The sequence below is a fragment of the Pygocentrus nattereri genome, chromosome 25 (assembly GCF_015220715.1).
Source record: "Pygocentrus nattereri isolate fPygNat1 chromosome 25, fPygNat1.pri, whole genome shotgun sequence".
Taxonomy (NCBI): domain Eukaryota; kingdom Metazoa; phylum Chordata; class Actinopteri; order Characiformes; family Serrasalmidae; genus Pygocentrus; species Pygocentrus nattereri.
This window is the reverse complement of record NC_051235.1, coordinates 957,501-980,000: the sequence shown is the minus strand read 5'-3', so window position 1 is coordinate 980,000 and position 22,500 is coordinate 957,501. Positions and strand designations below refer to the sequence as shown.

General features: G+C 39.1%; 1 protein-coding gene across 2 annotated transcripts in view; it reads right to left on the bottom strand.

Annotated features, from left to right (window-relative positions):
- elfn2a (extracellular leucine-rich repeat and fibronectin type III domain containing 2a) overlaps positions 1–22,500 on the bottom strand; it is a 260,192-nt gene that overhangs the window by 158,757 nt on the left and 78,935 nt on the right. The window lies entirely within an intron of this gene.

The following is a 22,500-nucleotide window of genomic DNA, read 5'->3' as shown; positions in this document are numbered from 1 at the left end:
CACACCATTAACAATATTAGCATTATTAGCGTCAGGCTAAAGGGAAAATCAGCCTCTCTCTCTTTCAATATGTTGTTTTTCCCCTCTGATTCCCCCGGTGTGTGGAGGGCTGTAGGACCCGCCGGATCCCCACAGAACCGTCACGGTTCTACTGCAGTAATATAAAGCTAAGGAGATTAGCACACTGCTAATGCAGATGAGCTAGCCAAGGGGCAGCATGTAGCAACTCTTTAGCCACGCCTGCGAGTCAGTGTGTCAGAGAGGGACACACTGTGTGCACTGTGCACTCCGGCGGGTAGGAGGAGAACCCTTCAGCGCCTAGAGCCTCTCTCCGGAGAACCCTCCGGCCCGCTCTCAGGCTGGCAGACCAAAACAGCGCAAATGAACGGCGGAAGGGAGCCGGAGCAGCCGAGGCGTCCTGGATAGCAACGCAGAGAGAGAGAGAGACAGAGAGAGAGAGAGAGAGAGAGACACAGAGAGAGAGAGAGAGAGAGAGAGAGAGAGAGAGAGACAGAGAGACAGAGAGAGAGAGAGACAGAGAGAGAGACAGAGAGAGAGACAGAGAGAGAGAGAGAGAGAGAGAGAGAGAGAGAGAGAGAGAGACAGAGAGACAGAGAGAGAGAGAGACAGAGAGAGAGACAGAGAGAGAGACAGAGAGAGAGAGAGAGAGAGAGAGAGAGAGAGAGAGAGAGAGAGAGAGAGAGAGAGAGAGACAGAGATGAGAAGAATGTTAGGATGAAACAGATCTGGCTGTGGTTCTGCTGGATGGAGAAGCGGCTCCTCCAGCCAGAGATGATGGAGATAAGTGATACTTTTGATCCCACAACCAGGGAAATTCCGCCTCCGCATTTAACCCATCCATGAAGTGAAACACCACATACACACTAGTGAACACACACACTAGGGGGCAGTGAGCACACTTGCCCGGAGCGGAGGGCAGCCCTATCCACGGCGCCTGGGGAGCAGTTGGGGGTTAGGTGTCTTGCTCAAGGACACCTCAGTCATGGACTGTCGGTCCTGGGGATCGAACCAGCTACCTTCTGGTTACAGGGGCAGATCCCTAACCTCCAGCCCACGACTGCCCACGATGCAGGAGTTCTGACCGCAGGGTCGGCCGTCCGGCCCAAAGTGCTGGACACAGCTCTGTCCACTGATCCCAGTAACGCCGTCAGACGTGCAGTCAGTGAAAGCCATTCAGAGCTGCTGGCAGAGTCCATCACTGAGAGCTCCAGCAGGACCTCCATCCAAACACCACAACACAGCAACACCACCGGGATAAACAGCAAGGGTGGGGGGGGATTACGGCCCGAACACCCGCACTGAACCGGCCCGGCAAGAACAAAAGGATTTAATTAATGACCGAAGCGGGCGATTCCAGCGGCCAATCAGAGCAGCTGAATGCAGAGCCTGATGGTATCACGGCACCTCTCACACAGTCGGAGGCGAAGCTGCTTATCGGCCGGCGGAGAGAGCAGAGCGCCGTTATCACCGGCTTCCATCAACGGACACACCAAGCACACCTTCTCAACAGGATCGCCATGGTGATCTGGAGAGGCTAACAAGAGGATCCTGCTGCTCAATAGCACTGCAGTAACAGAGTGTGTGTGTGTGTGCTTGTGTGTGTGTGTGTGTGTGTGTGTGTGTGTGTGTGTGTGTGTGTGTGTGTGTGTGTCTTTGTGTGTTTGTGTGTGTTTGTGTGTGTGTGTGTGTGTGTGTGTGTGTAGAGGTGGATAAAGTAGCCTAAGTCAATACTGCAGTAAACCAATGACTTGAGTAAAAGTAAAAGTACCTGCCGCTTAAACGACTCGAGTAAAAGTAAAAGTACAAAAGCATCCAGTCAAAAAACGAGTTCAGTACCGAGTGACGTGTAGAACTGCAGTGGAACTTCTGCTAACTCTACCTATGAATCCTGTATTTGTAAACAGATGCTGAAGGGTCCGAGACATCCTAATTAATCTCTAGGACCACCTGAATGTCTCAAAAATTCTGGAGGTCCCTGAAAATAAACCTATTATGATATTATGCTGTCGGAAAAACAGACGCTCAAATCCAGATTCAGTGAGGCTGATTGTTTATCTGCTTCCCCCACAATCAACTTCTGTCTCTGGTGTTCTTAACTAATTAGAGCTGCAGGGTTGCTCTGCCTCAGGGAGGCGCTGTAGCAGACGGGTTCACCCAGGGGGTTCTTTATAGTCTAGAAACTGTAACTCTGCCCAGTCTGCGCAAGATTTTCATCCCTCTTCAGCAGAAAATCAGAATCATGTATTCTGCTCCCATCCGCAACCTAAACATTTAGTCCTGCTCCCATCCGCAACCGAAACATTTAGTCCTGCTCCCATCCGCAACCGAAACATTTAGTCCTGCTCCCATTCGCAACCGAAAAATTTAGTCCTGCTCCCATTCGCAACCGAAACATTTAGTCCTGCTCCCATCCGCAACCGAAACATTTAGTCCTGCTCCCATCCGCAACCGAAACATTTAGTCCTGCTCCCATCCACAACCGAAACATTTAGTCCCACCTCCATCCACAACTGAAACATTTAGTCCTGCTCCCATCCACAACCGAAACATTTAGTCCTGCTCCCATCCGCAACCGAAACATTTAGTCCCACCTCCATCCACAACCGAAACATTTAGTCCCACCTCCATCCACAACCGAAACATTTAGTCCTGCTCCCATCCGCAACCGAAACATTTAGTCCTGCTCCCATTCGCAACTGAAACATTTAGTCCTGCTCCCATCCACAACCGAAACATTTAGTCCCACCTCCATCCACAACCGAAACATTTAGTCCCACCTCCATCCACAACCGAAACATTTAGTCCTGCTCCCATCCGCAACCTAAAAATTTAGTCCTGCTCCCATCCGCAACCGAAACATTTAGTCCTGCCCCCATCCGCAACCGAAACATTTAGTCCTGCTCCCATTCGCAACCGAAACATTTAGTCCTGCTCCCATCCGCAACCGAAACATTTAGTCCCACCTCCATCCACAACCGAAACATTTAGTCCTGCTCCCATCCGCAACCTAAAAATTTAGTCCTGCTCCCATCCGCAACCGAAACATTTAGTCCTGCCCCCATCCGCAACCGAAACATTTAGTCCTGCTCCCATTCGCAACCGAAACATTTAGTCCTGCTCCCATTCGCAACCGAAACATTTAGTCCTGCTCCCATCCACAACCGAAACATTTAGTCCTGCTCCCATCCACAACCGAAACATTTAGTCCCACCTCCATCCACAACCGAAACATTTAGTCCCACCTCCATCCACAACTGAAACATTTAGTCCTGCTCCCATCCGCAACCGAAACATTTAGTCCTGCTCCTATCCGCAACCGAAACATTTAGTCCCACCTCCATCCACAACCGAAACATTTAGTCCTGCTCCCATCCGCAACCGAAACATTTAGTCCCACCTCCATCCACAACCGAAACATTTAGTCCTGCTCCCATCCGCAACCTAAAAATTTAGTCCTGCTCCCATCCGCAACCGAAACATTTAGTCCCACCTCCATCCACAACCGAAACATTTAGTCCCACCTCCATCCACAACTGAAACATTTAGTCCTGCTCCCATCCGCAACCGAAACATTTAGTCCTGCTCCTATCCGCAACCGAAACATTTAGTCCCACCTCCATCCACAACCGAAACATTTAGTCCTGCTCCCATCCGCAACCGAAACATTTAGTCCCACCTCCATCCACAACCGAAACATTTAGTCCTGCTCCCATCCGCAACCTAAAAATTTAGTCCTGCTCCCATCCGCAACCGAAACATTTAGTCCTGCCCCCATCCGCAACCGAAACATTTAGTCCTGCTCCCATTCGCAACCGAAACATTTAGTCCTGCTCCCATTCGCAACCGAAACATTTAGTCCTGCTCCCATCCGCAACCGAAACATTTAGTCCCACCTCCATCCACAACCGAAACATTTAGTCCCACCTCCATCCACAACCGAAACATTTAGTCCTGCTCCCATCCGCAACCTAAAAATTTAGTCCTGCTCCCATCCGCAACCGAAACATTTAGTCCTGCCCCCATCCGCAACCGAAACATTTAGTCCTGCTCCCATTCGCAACCGAAACATTTAGTCCTGCTCCCATCCGCAACCGAAACATTTAGTCCCACCTCCATCCACAACCGAAACATTTAGTCCTGCTCCCATCCGCAACCTAAAAATTTAGTCCTGCTCCCATCCGCAACCGAAACATTTAGTCCTGCCCCCATCCGCAACCGAAACATTTAGTCCTGCTCCCATTCGCAACCGAAACATTTAGTCCTGCTCCCATTCGCAACCGAAACATTTAGTCCTGCTCCCATCCACAACCGAAACATTTAGTCCTGCTCCCATCCACAACCGAAACATTTAGTCCCACCTCCATCCACAACCGAAACATTTAGTCCCACCTCCATCCACAACTGAAACATTTAGTCCTGCTCCCATCCGCAACCGAAACATTTAGTCCTGCTCCTATCCGCAACCGAAACATTTAGTCCCACCTCCATCCACAACCGAAACATTTAGTCCTGCTCCCATCCGCAACCGAAACATTTAGTCCCACCTCCATCCACAACCGAAACATTTAGTCCTGCTCCCATCCGCAACCTAAAAATTTAGTCCTGCTCCCATCCGCAACCGAAACATTTAGTCCCACCTCCATCCACAACCGAAACATTTAGTCCCACCTCCATCCACAACTGAAACATTTAGTCCTGCTCCCATCCGCAACCGAAACATTTAGTCCTGCTCCTATCCGCAACCGAAACATTTAGTCCCACCTCCATCCACAACCGAAACATTTAGTCCTGCTCCCATCCGCAACCGAAACATTTAGTCCCACCTCCATCCACAACCGAAACATTTAGTCCTGCTCCCATCCGCAACCTAAAAATTTAGTCCTGCTCCCATCCGCAACCGAAACATTTAGTCCTGCCCCCATCCGCAACCGAAACATTTAGTCCTGCTCCCATTCGCAACCGAAACATTTAGTCCTGCTCCCATTCGCAACCGAAACATTTAGTCCTGCTCCCATCCGCAACCGAAACATTTAGTCCTGCTCCCATCCACAACCGAAACATTTAGTCCCACCTCCATCCACAACCGAAACATTTAGTCCCACCTCCATCCACAACCGAAACATTTAGTCCTGCTCCCATCCGCAACCGAAACATTTAGTCCTGCTCCCATCCGCAACCGAAACATTTAGTCCCACCTCCATCCACAACCGAAACATTTAGTCCTGCTCCCATCCGCAACCGAAACATTTAGTCCTGCTCCCATTCGCAACCGAAACATTTAGTCCCACCTCCATCCACAACCGAAACATTTAGTCCCACCTCCATCCACAACCGAAACATTTAGTCCCACCTCCATCCACAACTGAAACATTTAGTCCTGCTCCCATCCGCAACCGAAACATTTAGTCCCACCTCCATCCACAACCGAAACATTTAGTCCTGCCCCCATCCGCAACCGAAACATTTAGTCCCACCCCCATCCGCAACCGAAACATTTAGTCCCACCTCCATCCACAACCGAAACATTTAGTCCCACCTCCATCCACAACTGAAACATTTAGTCCTGCTCCCATCCGCAACCGAAACATTTAGTCCTGCTCCCATTCGCAACCGAAACATTTAGTCCTGCTCCCATCCGCAACCGAAACATTTAGTCCCACCTCCATCCACAACCGAAACATTTAGTCCCACCTCCATCCACAACTGAAACATTTAGTCCTGCTCCCATTCGCAACCGAAACATTTAGTCCTGCTCCCATCCGCAACCGAAACATTTAGTCCCACCTCCATCCACAACCGAAACATTTAGTCCTGCCCCCATCCGCAACAGAAACATTTAGTCCTGCTCCCATCCGCAACCGAAACATTTAGTCCCACCTCCATCCACAACCGAAACATTTAGTCCTGCTCCCATCCGCAACCGAAACATTTAGTCCCACCTCCATCCACAACCGAAACATTTAGTCCTGCTCCCATCCGCAACCGAAACATTTAGTACTGCTCCCATTCGCAACCGAAACATTTAGTCCTGCTCCCATCCACAACCGAAACATTTAGTCCCACCTCCATCCACAACCGAAACATTTAGTCCCACCTCCATCCACAACCGAAACATTTAGTCCTGCTCCTATCCGCAACTGAAACATTTAGTCCTGCTCCTATCCGCAACTGAAACATTTAGTCCTGCTCCTATCTGCAACCGAAACATTTAGTCCTGCGCCCATCCGTAACCGAAACATTTAGTCCCGCCTCCATCCACAACCGAACATTTAGTCCTGTCCCAATCCGCATCAGAAACATTTAGACCCGCCCCCATCCGCAACCGAAACATTTAGTCCCACCTCCATCCACAACCGAAACATTTAGTCCTGCTCCTATCCGCAACTGAAACATTTAGTCCTGCTCCTATCCGCAACCGAAACATTTAGTCCCACCTCCATCCACAACCGAAACATTTAGTCCTGCTCCCATCCGCAACAGAAACATTTAGTCCTGCTCCCATCCGCAACCGAAACATTTAGTCCCACCTCCATCCGCAACCGAACCATTTAGTCCCACTTCCGCCCACAACCGAAATGTTTAGTCCCACTTCCACCTGCAGTTCTGACCCCACATATCTGACACAGTCTATTTTAAAACACAGTATTCTCTGCTGAAATAACAGGTCAGTCATGGTAATCAGGCTTCAATGCCATTCATTCACCATTTCAACACAGAGCAGGAATTAAAGCACAGGGCGTTAGTTCTGGTGTTCTGCTGGGCAGCTGTGGCCGTCGGACTGAAGGCTCCACCGTCTCTGTGAGCTACGAGAATCCACATCCTCTTCACGTGATCAGCTGCTTCACAGCGCTTTAGAACAACGTCATTCGTTTGAACTGTTTTACTCATCATTTCATGTTCATGAAAATGGTTTCGTGATCATTCTGCTTTATTTAGGCTGTTCATTCATTTGCGGAATGTCTCTTCATGTGTGTTTCGTCCTGCTCCCGCCTGCAGGGCGCTGGTTTCCCGCCCGTTCAGCACACCAAATACTGTGGTGGGTCCCGCAGGAACCCATGGGTGTGCAAACCTCTAATGCCCGGGACTCCTCTGAAAAACTGAATGGCATCTTCTAAGCCCCGCCCCCTGTTAAAGAGTGTCTAAAGAGCGATTCCAGTCAGCAGAAACAGCAAATGGCAAAATGAGAAATAAAGTTACATCACAATGAGCGAAAATTAGTAGAAATCCTTTTAAAAAGTACGTTTGACTTAACTCTTATTTCTTTATTTGCAACAAATTTCAGACATTTTGATCCTCAATATTTTTCTTTTATTTTTTTATTTTATTTGAAGATTTGGCACTAAGTGAACTCCATATTAGTGACATCACAAAAACCGTAAATTCAAAACAGGCTGGAGGCCGCAGTGTGACTGGACTGTGAACCTCTAACAAAGCAGTTTAAATGCACTTCATCACGGTGGCTTTAATGCATGAGTACAGAGGTCAAAGGCCACTGACTTTAAACTGGACACTGTGTAGTCCTTTGATTAGAACACTTCTGATCCTTAAAGAGGTGCAGAGTCTTTAATTAGCGGATGTGTGAAAGGCAAAGATCACATCGGAGTGTTTGTGCAGCCGCACGAGAGCTGATTAATACCCCCCCCACCGAGCCCCTCACTGTACAGCTGAGAGGTTTACAGTTAGAGGCTCACTCACTGTATTTCCCAGAACACTGTCTCTCCGGCGTGACGTACGGACCCTCCTGCTCAGCACTCATTCAGTCAGGACCAATCAGGTTCTGCTTCTTTGTCATGTTACCACGCTGCCGAGTGACGGAACGGAAAGGAAAGGGCGGCTCTACGGATTCAGGAAGTGCTTGGACTGGATTTCTGAGCTGGATCTTCACAAACACATAGAGAAACACAGCATTCGGGACCCTGGAGGGAAATGGCGTACCCAAAGTAAAGGGGGCGCTGTTCCCTCAGACTCTGGGCTACAGTCATGATCTCCGTCTCATTTGAAAGGAAACGCTCAAGTTCCTCAGAATGACTATGAGTTACTGACTCAGAGTAACAGAGTCTAGCACCATTTCCTCCTGACTCAGATCTCTAAACTGATCTCTGACTCTTGCCGTGTTTTCAGACCATGATGTTGTCTCTGTGGAGGCGGCGAGGCTCTGAAGGTGACGACACACAGATCTGCTGGTGTTCCCTCATTTGGTGCTCATGATAAAAATGTACAGAGTGCCGCCGGTGACAGTCTATATAAATAAAAATAATGTGTGGCAATGACATAGTAAGGTGTGGGAATGAGATAAATAAGTCGTAGCCATGCATTAGGATCTCATTCCAACATCTGACTAATTCGTGGACATGACGTAATTATTTTGTTCCTACCCCTTACTAAGTCATTTCCAGGACTTAATTATCTTGTTCCCATGCCTTACTAAGTCGTGGCCACGCATTATTTTTATTTGTACAGAGCGTCAACAGCGGGGCTCTGCAGAAATGAGACGAGTGAATAACGGATCACAGAGCGATTTTTGGGAATCGAATCCTGAGATTTCTGACAGGGAATCACGTCATCCAGCAATGATGATGCATTAAAATAGTATATGAAAAAACGGGAAGTGAAAGCCTCGAGGGAAGCGTGCGAGTACGGCTACAGCGACCCGGAAAAGGTTAATGAGTTAATATTTTAGAGGAAGTGTGCAGCTGTTGGTTATTATACAGGATTGCACGCACATCTGGTTTAGATTGGACATGCACTGTTAATCCAGCCTGTTTAGATCAGGGTCTTTTGGAATCATCTTTGTTGTAATAAACATGATGTCAGTAATTGAACTTGCCTGAGAAAAAGTCTTTTAATCAATAATATCAATATTTTTTAAAGATAGTGTATTCATTTGAATTGCATCATTCATAATTGATTCCAACAAATTATGAATCAGCTTGATTCACTCTCAGCTCACTGATTCACTCCCTACTGGCTACAAGATCCACAAACTCGTTCCACAAGAAGCTCCACCCTTCATCAGCAGCGGCTCACTGGTCAGAGCCGGCGCTGGCTTTAGTGTCCTGTTGTGATGTTAACTGGCGTACGGTAATGAGCTGCGTGATTGGTTCTAGCTGCAGGACACGGTTCGAGCTGCCGTTGTGTTTACAGTGTAAGCGGCAGCAGCAGCGTGTGAAAGTGTTGGAGCCCCAGGCTGAGCTGAGCGCTGTACTGTAGACTGTGGTGCACATTATCTGTGTGACGTTCCTGTTCCTGTGGGTGGAAGAGCTGCAGTCATGATCTCTCACATCAGCATCTCTAACGCAGTCATCACAGGCAGCTCCACGTCACGCAGATATTCCTCCTCTCTGCTCTAATTCATAGTATCGGACTATCAAGAAGATCTCCTCGCCATGTCAGTCATAAAACTGACTGCCAAAACTGCCAAAGCTCTTAAATAATGAACTCATACACAGGCATGAAGCTGACGGCAGCATCTTATTCACCAGCTTCTCAGCGCAAGTCGGTGAATACGAAACAATATCAGCTTAAATCAATAACTACATTCATTTACCTCAATAACTACATTCATTTACCTCGATTAACACATTCATTTACCTCAATAACTACATTCATTTACCTCAATAAACACATTCATTTACCTCAATAACTACATTCATTTACCTCAATAACTACATTCATTTACCTCGATTAACACATTCATTTACCTCAATAACTACATTCATTTACCTCGATTAACACATTCATTTACCTCAATAACTACATTCATTTACCTCAATAACTACATTCATTTACCTCGATTAACACATTCATTTACCTCGATTAACACATTCATTTACCTCAATAACTACATTCATTTACCTCGATTAACACATTCATTTACCTCAATAAACACATTCATTTACCTCAATAACTACATTCATTTACCTCGATTAACACATTCATTTACCTCAATAACTACATTCATTTACCTCAATTAACACATTCATTTACCTCAATAAACACATTCATTTACCTCAATAACTACATTCATTTACCTCGATTAACACATTCCTTTACCTCAATAACTACATTCATTTACCTCGATTAACACATTCCTTTACCTCAATAACTACATTCATTTACCTCGATTAACACATTCATTTACCTCAATAACTACATTCATTTACCTCAATAACTACATTCATTTACCTCGATTAACACATTCATTTACCTCAATAACTACATTCATTTACCTCGATTAACACATTCATTTACCTCAATAACTACATTCATTTACCTCAATAACTACATTCATTTACCTCGATTAACACATTCATTTACCTCGATTAACACATTCATTTACCTCAATAACTACATTCATTTACCTCAATAACTACATTCATTTACCTCAATAACTACATTCATTTACCCCGATTAACACATTCATTTACCTCAATAACTACATTCATTTACCTCGATTAACACATTCATTTACCTCAATAACTACATTCATTTACCTCGATTAACACATTCATTTACCTCAATAACTACATTCATTTACCTCAATAACTACATTCATTTACCTCGATTAACACATTCATTTACCTCGATTAACACATTCATTTACCTCAATAACTACATTCATTTACCTCGATTAACACATTCATTTACCTCGATTAACACATTAATTTACCTCGATTAACACATTCATTTACCTCAATAACTACATTCATTTACCTCAATTAACACATTCATTTACCTCAATAACTACATTCATTTACCTCAATTAACACATTCATTTACCTCAATAACTACATTCATTTACCTCGATTAACACATTCATTTACCTCAATAACTACATTCATTTACCTCAATTAACACATTCATTTACCTCAATAAACACATTCCTTTACCTCAATAACTACATTCATTTACCTTGATTAACACATTCCTTTACCTCAATAACTACATTCATTTACCTCGATTAACACATTCCTTTACCTCAATAACTACATTCATTTACCTCGATTAACACATTCCTTTACCTCAATAACTACATTCATTTACCTCGATTAACACATTCATTTACCTCAATAACTACATTCATTTACCTCAATAACTACATTCATTTACCTCGATTAACACATTCATTTACCTCAATAACTACATTCATTTACCCCGATTAACACATTCATTTACCTCAATAACTACATTCATTTACCTCGATTAACACATTCATTTACCTCAATAACTACATTCATTTACCTCGATTAACACATTCATTTACCTCAATAACTACATTCATTTACCTCAATAACTACATTCATTTACCTCGATTAACACATTCATTTACCTCGATTAACACATTCATTTACCTCAATAACTACATTCATTTACCTCGATAACTACATTCATTTACCTCAATAACTACATTCATTTACCTCGATTAACACATTCATTTACCTCGATTAACACATTCATTTACCTCAATAACTACATTCATTTACCTCAATTAACACATTCATTTACCTCAATAACTACATTCATTTACCTCAATAACTACATTCATTTACCTCAATTAACACATTCATTTACCTCAATAACTACATTCATTTACCTCGATTAACACATTCATTTACCTCAATAACTACATTCATTTACCTCAATTAACACATTCATTTACCTCAATAACTACATTCATTTACCTCAATTAACACATTCATTTACCTCAATAAACACATTCATTTACCTCAATAACTACATTCATTTACCTCGATTAACACATTCCTTTACCTCAATAACTACATTCATTTACCTCGATTAACACATTCCTTTACCTCAATAACTACATTCATTTACCTCGATTAACACATTCATTTACCTCAATAACTACATTCATTTACCTCGATTAACACATTCATTTACCTCAATAACTACATTCATTTACCTCAATAACTACATTCATTTACCTCGATTAACACATTCATTTACCTCAATAACTACATTCATTTACCTCGATTAACACATTCATTTACCTCAATAACTACATTCATTTACCTCAATAACTACATTCATTTACCTCGATTAACACATTCATTTACCTCGATTAACACATTCATTTACCTCAATAACTACATTCATTTACCTCGATTAACACATTCATTTACCTCAATAACTACATTCATTTACCTCAATAACTACATTCATTTACCTCGATTAACACATTCATTTACCTCAATAACTACATTCATTTACCCCGATTAACACATTCATTTACCTCAATAACTACATTCATTTACCTCGATTAACACATTCATTTACCTCAATAACTACATTCATTTACCTCGATTAACACATTCATTTACCTCAATAACTACATTCATTTACCTCAATAACTACATTCATTTACCTCGATTAACACATTCATTTACCTCGATTAACACATTCATTTACCTCAATAACTACATTCATTTACCTCGATAACTACATTCATTTACCTCAATAACTACATTCATTTACCTCGATTAACACATTCATTTACCTCGATTAACACATTCATTTACCTCAATAACTACATTCATTTACCTCAATTAACACATTCATTTACCTCAATAACTACATTCATTTACCTCAATAACTACATTCATTTACCTCAATTAACACATTCATTTACCTCAATAACTACATTCATTTACCTCGATTAACACATTCATTTACCTCAATAACTACATTCATTTACCTCAATTAACACATTCATTTACCTCAATAACTACATTCATTTACCTCAATTAACACATTCATTTACCTCAATAACTACATTCATTTACCTCGATTAACACATTCATTTACCTCAATAAACACATTCATTTACCTCAATTAACACATTCATTTACCTCAATAACTACATTCATTTACCTCGATTAACACATTCATTTACCTCAATAACTACATTCATTTACCTCGATTAACACATTCATTTACCTCAATAACTACATTCATTTACCTCAATAACTACATTCATTTACCTCGATTAACACATTCATTTACCTCGATTAACACATTCATTTACCTCAATAACTACATTCATTTACCTCGATTAACACATTCATTTACCTCAATAACTACATTCATTTACCTCAATTAACACATTCATTTACCTCAATAAACACATTCATTTACCTCAATAACTACATTCATTTACCTCGATTAACACATTCATTTACCTCAATAACTACATTCATTTTCCTCAATAACTACATTCATTTACCTCGATTAACACATTCATTTACCTCAATAACTACATTCATTTACCTCGATTAACACATTCATTTACCTCGATTAACACATTCATTTACCTCGATTAACACATTCATTTACCTCGATTAACACATTCATTTACCTCAATAACTACATTCATTTACCTCAATAAACACATTCATTTACCTCAATAGCTACATTCATTTACCCCGATTAACACATTCATTTACCTCAATAACTACATTCATTTACCTCGATTAACACATTCATTTACCTCAATAACTACATTCATTTACCTCAATAACTACATTCATTTACCTCGATTAACACATTCATTTACCTCAATAACTACATTCATTTACCTCAATAACTACATTCATTTACCTCGATTAACACATTCATTTACCTCGATTAACACATTCATTTACCTCAATAACTACATTCATTTACCTCGATAACTACATTCATTTACCTCAATAACTACATTCATTTACCTCGATTAACACATTCATTTACCTCGATTAACACATTCATTTACCTCAATAACTACATTCATTACCTCAATTAACACATTCATTTACCTCAATAACTACATTCATTTACCTCAATAACTACATTCATTTACCTCAATTAACACATTCATTTACCTCAATAACTACATTCATTTACCTCGATTAACACATTCATTTACCTCAATAACTACATTCATTTACCTCAATTAACACATTCATTTACCTCAATAACTACATTCATTTACCTCAATTAACACATTCATTTACCTCAATAAACACATTCATTTACCTCAATAACTACATTCATTTACCTCAATAACTACATTCATTTACCTCGATTAACACATTCATTTACCTCAATAACTACATTCATTTACCTCGATTAACACATTCATTTACCTCAATAACTACATTCATTTACCTCGATTAACACATTCATTTACCTCAATAACTACATTCATTTACCTCAATAACTACATTCATTTACCTCGATTAACACATTCATTTACCTCAATAACTACATTCATTTACCTCGATTAACACATTCATTTACCTCAATAACTACATTCATTTACCTCAATAACTACATTCATTTACCTCGATTAACACATTCATTTACCTCGATTAACACATTCATTTACCTCAATAACTACATTCATTTACCTCGATTAACACATTCATTTACCTCAATAACTACATTCATTTACCTCAATAACTACATTCATTTACCTCGATTAACACATTCATTTACCTCAATAACTACATTCATTTACCCGATTAACACATTCATTTACCTCAATAACTACATTCATTTACCTCGATTAACACATTCATTTACCTCAATAACTACATTCATTTACCTCGATTAACACATTCATTTACCTCAATAACTACATTCATTTACCTCAATAACTACATTCATTTACCTCGATTAACACATTCATTTACCTCGATTAACACATTCATTTACCTCAATAACTACATTTATTTACCTCGATAACTACATTCATTTACCTCAATAACTACATTCATTTACCTCGATTAACACATTCATTTACCTCGATTAACACATTCATTTACCTCAATAACTACATTCATTTACCTCAATTAACACATTCATTTACCTCAATAACTACATTCATTTACCTCAATAACTACATTCATTTACCTCAATTAACACATTCATTTACCTCAATAACTACATTCATTTACCTCGATTAACACATTCATTTACCTCAATAACTACATTCATTTACCTCAATTAACACATTCATTTACCTCAATAACTACATTCATTTACCTCAATTAACACATTCATTTACCTCAATAACTACATTCATTTACCTCGATTAACACATTCATTTACCTCAATAAACACATTCATTTACCTCAATAACTACATTCATTTACCCCGATTAACACATTCATTTACCTCAATAACTACATTCATTTACCTCGATTAACACATTCATTTACCTCAATAACTACATTCATTTACCTCGATTAACACATTCATTTACCTCAATAACTACATTCATTTACCTCAATAACTACATTCATTTACCTCGATTAACACAATCATTTACCTCGATTAACACATTCATTTACCTCAATAACTACATTCATTTACCTCGATTAACACATTCATTTACCTCAATAACTACATTCATTTACCTCAATTAACACATTCATTTACCTCAATAACTACATTCATTTACCTCGATTAACACATTCATTTACCTCAATAACTACATTCATTTACCTCGATTAACACATTCATTTACCTCGATTAACACATTCATTTACCTCGATTAACACATTCATTTACCTCGATTAACACATTCATTTACCTCAATAAACACATTCATTTACCTCAATAGCTACATTCATTTACCCCGATTAACACATTCATTTTCCTCAATAACTACATTCATTTACCTCGATTAACACATTCATTTACCTCAATAACTACATTCATTTACCTCGATTAACACATTCATTTACCTCAATAACTACATTCATTTACCTCAATAACTACATTCATTTTCCTCGATTAACACATTCATTTACCTCGATTAACACATTCATTTACCTCAATAACTACATTCATTTACCTCGATTAACACATTCATTTACCTCAATAACTACATTCATTTACCTCAATTAACACATTCATTTACCTCAATAACACATTCATTTACCTCAATAACTACATTCATTTACCTCGATTAACACATTCATTTACCTCAATAACTACATTCATTTACCTCATAACTACATTCATTTACCTCGATAACACATTCATTTACCTCGAATTAACACATTCATTTACCTCAATAACTACATTCATTTACCTCGATTAACACATTCATTTACCTCGATTAACACATTCATTTACCTCAATTAACACATTCATTTACCTCGATTAACACATTCATTTACCTTAATAACTACATTCATTTACCTCGATTAACACATTCATTTACCTCAATTAACATTCATTTACCTCAATAACTACATTCATTTACCTCGATTAACACATTCATTTACCTCAATTAACACATTCATTTACCTCGATTAACACATTCATTTACCTCAATTAACACATTCATTTACCTCAATAACTACATTCATTTACCTCGATTAACACATTCATTTACCTCAATAACTACATTCATTTACCTCGATTAACACATTCATTTACCTCAATAACTACATTCATTTACCTCGATTAACTACATTCATTTACCTCAATAACTACATTCATTTACCTCGATTAACACATTCATTTACCTCAATAACTACATTCATTTACCTCGATTAACACATTCATTTACCTCAATAACTACATTCATTTACCTCAATAACTACATTCATTACCTCGATTAACACATTCATTTACCTCAATTAACACATTCATTTACCTCAATAACTACATTCATTTACCTCGATTAACTACATTCATTTACCTCAATAACACATTCATTTACCTCAATAACTACATTCATTTACCTCGATTAACACATTCATTTACCTCAATAACTACATTCATTTACCTCGATTAACACATTCATTTACCTCAATAACTACATTCATTTACCTCAATAACTACATTCATTTACCTCGATTAACACATTCATTTACCTCGATTAACACATTCATTTACCTCAATAACTACATTCATTTACCTCGATTAACACATTCATTTACCTCAATAACTACATTCATTTACCTCAATTAACACATTCATTTACCTCAATAAACACATTCATTTACCTCAATAACTACATTCATTTACCTCGATTAACACATTCATTTACCTCAATAACTACATTCATTTTCCTCAATAACTACATTCATTTACCTCGATTAACACATTCATTTACCTCAATAACTACATTCATTTACCCCGATTAACACATTCATTTACCTCAATAACTACATTCATTAACCTCGATTAACACATTCATTTACCTCAATTAACACATTCATTTACCTCAATAACTACATTCATTTACCGCAATAACTACATTCATTTACCTCGATTAACACATTCATTTACCTCCATAACTACATTCATTTACCTCGATTAACACATTCATTTACCTCAATTAACACATTCATTTACCTTAATAACTACATTCATTTACCTCGATTAACACATTCATTTACCTCAATAACTACATTCATTTACCTCGATTAACACATTCATTTACCTCGATTAACACATTCATTTACCTCGATTAACACATTCATTTACCTCAATAACTACATTCATTTACCTCAATAAACACATTCATTTACCTCAATAGCTACATTCATTTACCCCGATTAACACATTCATTTACCTCAATAACTACATTCATTTACCTCGATTAACACATTCATTTACCTCAATAACTACATTCATTTACCTCGATTAACACATTCATTTACCTCAATAACTACATTCATTTACCTCAATAACTACATTCATTTACCTCGATTAACACATTCATTTACCTCGATTAACACATTCATTTACCTCAATAACTACATTCATTTACCTCGATTAACACATTCATTTACCTCAATAACTACATTCATTTACCTCAATTAACACATTCATTTACCTCAATAAACACATTCATTTACCTCAATAACTACATTCATTTACCTCGATTAACACATTCATTTACTCAATAACTACATTCATTTTCCTCAATAACTACATTCATTTACCTCGATTAACACATTCATTTACCTCGATTAACACATTCATTTACCTCAATAACTACATTCATTTACCTCGATTAACACATTCATTTACCTCGATTAACACATTCATTTACCTCAATTAACACATTCATTTACCTCGATTAACACATTCATTTACCTTAATAACTACATTCATTTACCTCGATTAACACATTCATTTACCTCAATTAACATTAATTTACCTCAATAACTACATTCATTTACCTCGATTAACACATTCATTTACCTCAATTAACACATTCATTTACCTCGATTAACACATTCATTTACCTCAATTAACACATTCATTTACCGCAATAACTACATTCATTTACCTCGATTAACACATTCATTTACCTCAATAACTACATTCATTTACCTCGATTAACACATTCATTTACCTCAATTAACATATTCATTTACCTCAATAACTACATTCATTTACCTCAATAACTACATTCATTTACCTCGATTAACACATTCATTTACCTCAATAACTACATTCATTTACCTCGATTAACACATTCATTTACCTCAATTAACACATTCATTTACCTCAATAACTACATTCATTAACCTCGATTAACACATTCATTTACCTCAATTAACACATTCATTTACCTCAATAACTACATTCATTTACCTCGATTAACACATTCATTTACCTCAATAAACACATTCATTTACCTCAATAACTACATTCATTTACCCCGATTAACACATTCATTTACCTCAATAACTACATTCATTTACCTCAATAACTACATTCATTTACCTCGATTAACACATTCATTTACCTCGATTAACACATTCATTTACCTCAATAACTACATTCATTTACCTCGATTAACACATTCATTTACCTCAATAACTACATTCATTTACCTCAATTAACACATTCATTTACCTCAATAAACACATTCATTTACCTCAATAACTACATTCATTTACCTCGATTAACACATTCATTTACCTCAATAACTACATTCATTTTCCTCAATAACTACATTCATTTACCTCGATTAACACATTCATTTACCTCAATAACTACATTCATTTACCTCGATTAACACATTCATTTACCTCGATTAACACATTCATTTACCTCAATTAACACATTCATTTACCTCGATTAACACATTCATTTACCTCGATTAACACATTCATTTACCTTAATAACTACATTCATTTACCTCGATTAACACATTAATTTACCTCAATTAACATTCATTTACCTCGATTAACACATTCATTTACCTCGATTAACACATTCATTTACCTCGATTAACACATTCATTTACCTCAATAACTACATTCATTTACCCCGATTAACACATTCATTTACCTCAATAACTACATTCATTAACCTCGATTAACACATTCATTTACCTCAATTAACACATTCATTTACCTCAATAACTACATTCATTTACCGCAATAACTACATTCATTTACCTCGATTAACACATTCATTTACCTCCATAACTACATTCATTTACCTCGATTAACACATTCATTTACCTCAATTAACACATTCATTTACCTTAATAACTACATTCATTTACCTCGATTAACACATTCATTTACCTCGATTAACACATTCATTTACCTCAATTAACATATTCATTTACCTCAATTAACACATTCATTTACCTCAATAACTACATTCATTTACCTCAATTAACACATTCATTTACCTCAATTAACACATTCATTTACCTCAATAACTACATTCATTTACCTCGATTAACACATTCATTTACCTCGATTAACACATTCATTTACCTCAATTAACACATTCATTTACCTCGATTAACACATTCATTTACCTCAATTAACACATTCATTTACCTCGATTAACTACATTCATTTACCACAATTAACACATTCATTTACCTCAATAACTACATTCATTTACCTCAATTAACACATCCATTTACCTCGATTAACACATTCATTTACCTCAATAACTACATTCATTTACCTTAATAAATGGATGACCTGGATGAGACTTGATACACCACCAGAACTGCCCACATCACATAAACCTCTTCCTGCAGTGCCCCCTAGTGGTCATTCCAGTGGAATGTAAATTAATTCAAATGAATAAACCTTGATATTTTTAATTGATATAATTAAATAAGTTATTTGTTCCCTGTAACTCTGCTCTCGGGAGAACTGCCCTCTCTCTGTGTTAGAAATGTTGAGCTGCTAGTGAGGAACGGCGCAACAAACAAACAGCAATTAAACTCAAGAAAAGCCTTTCCCACTAAAACCCAGTTCACTCGCAGCTAAATCAGACACATTTCTATCAAAGGTTACTGCAACCATGATACTATAGACAGAAGTGCAGAGCTCAACTGAGGCACCTCCAAAACAGGCCGAAATAGCATTTATAGCTACGGTGGAAAAGGGTTAAGAAGGAAAACAAGTGGTTTAATCTGTCTACGGCTGAACTAAACCACCACTGCGCAGGACTCAGACACCGAACGGCATCTCTGAATATCTTTATTCCGACTCAGATGCCCGTCTGGCCTTCAGAAAATGAGAACACATACGCGGTCTGACACGATATGGGATTAAGAAAAAGGGGCAGGAGTTTGAGGCTGCTGGAGGATTTATGAAGCAAGATCAGGCAGCCTGGAGTCGGCCTGCGCTCCTTCAGAGCTAGCGTTAGCTTCACGCTGGGATTTCCAGCTCAGATCCTGCAGCACTGCAGCGCTACATGGTTGGTGTTTTCACTGTAGCTCTCCACTGATTGAGCAGATCATCATGTTAGCTGATTCAGTCTGTCCTGCTGAAAAATGAGACCACTAGTTTCCTGTAGGACACCTTTAGATCCCACTAGGAAACCATCAAATGCATTTAGAATCATCCTGTTCAACCATTAGAATCCTTTACACAGTCATAACAATTCATTATAAGCAATCAAAACACATTACAAAACCATCAGGAACCAACACTTAATAGTGGTGTTTAAGAGCTTACGCTAACCCTGTACAGGACCCTGGCTTAAAGGGATACCTGCTAATGAGGCTAACGAGTGAAAGCTAAATGCTATCGCATAGATTGTCTTCATAATAGCTGTGTGATATTAACAACTCCCAAGGATGTGAGGTAAAGGGGGGGGGGGGGGGGGGGGCATGGCTGGGGTGTAGATGGGGTGTCACCAAAAGCCTAAAACAGGTAATTTAGTACTTAACATGAAGCTGAAATATAAATAATGAAAGAAATCAGAAAGCACATTCAGGGGTCTGACAAAGACACTGAAACATGCCAGAGGGGTTTGCCCTGAGTGAGGATCGAACTCGTGGCCCTTGTCCTAGTAATCAGGACGGCTACAAGACAAAGCACCTGGCGGACACCAAAGGACGGCCCCAAGTGCAGAGCAGCTGAGGGTCAGGAGAAAAGGAACACCCTCAAACCCTCAATCATCACGTGGCCAGACTAACGTGCTACACAGGGTGCCTCTGAAAAGGATTAAAGCTGTGCTAAAGACTTAAAAGAATGACCCAAACTAAGAGCTCCCCAAAACAGAAACCAAAAAACTGCCTTCAATCCCTTTAATCTCACCCTCGCCTCTCCCTAATCGTGGAGAGCGAGACACGCTTTTTGGCTGAGTCAGAGGGACATGCACTCAAGACTGAGCGCTGAGCAGCATGTGAGCACCCTTTAAGAGGGGAGCCCACAGCTGCTACAGCTCAGCCCTAATTACTCAGTTCTGGCTCTCCGGTCTCTTCTAGCTGCCAGAGGGGGCCTAGCAGGCTACCTGGATATTGCAAATTTGATATTCATATACATAAAATATCACTTGTAGAGGGCAGCAGTAAATACATTTTGTTCATTTGAGCTCAAGTTCTTTCCGTTTCCATTTGTCTTCAACCAGTTCTACCCACTAGTTCTGACTCACCAATCACACAATACCACCAGCACTACGAGGCAATCGCAGTCTTCCTCCGAATCCTGTGAAGCTCCGAACTGTACTACATCTTTTCAAACAGCTGCTAATACAGCGTCACTGTACAGCTGGACACGCTCGGAGGAGACAGTAACCAGCAGTTCTGTTACATCAGCTAACAGACATCTGCACTGACTAGACTGAGTGATGGGGGAGACGGGGGGCCATCCTGCCCACCCAGAGAGTGTGAGGACAGCTGTGCTGCCTTGGACACAATCACACAATCAAAACTATGAATACAGAGAATTTGTATTAATTAGGTTAATTGGGCTCAATTAATCAGGCATGCAGTTGAGATGTGTTTTTAAACAATGCTGACATCCATGAAACGCTCAGAAAGGCATTTTCCACAATAACGAGAAATATTGTCATATTTCCCAGCCCTAAATGTGAAATTTTATTCTTCTAAGGAACGCTTAGATTTTCTAGCAATGTAAAAAGTAGCTGGCATTTTCAAATTATGTAGAAAAAAACAACAAAAAACAGGGTGTAGTCCCCACGATGCTATGTAGAATTTGTGTTTAGCCTTCACTTGAGTTT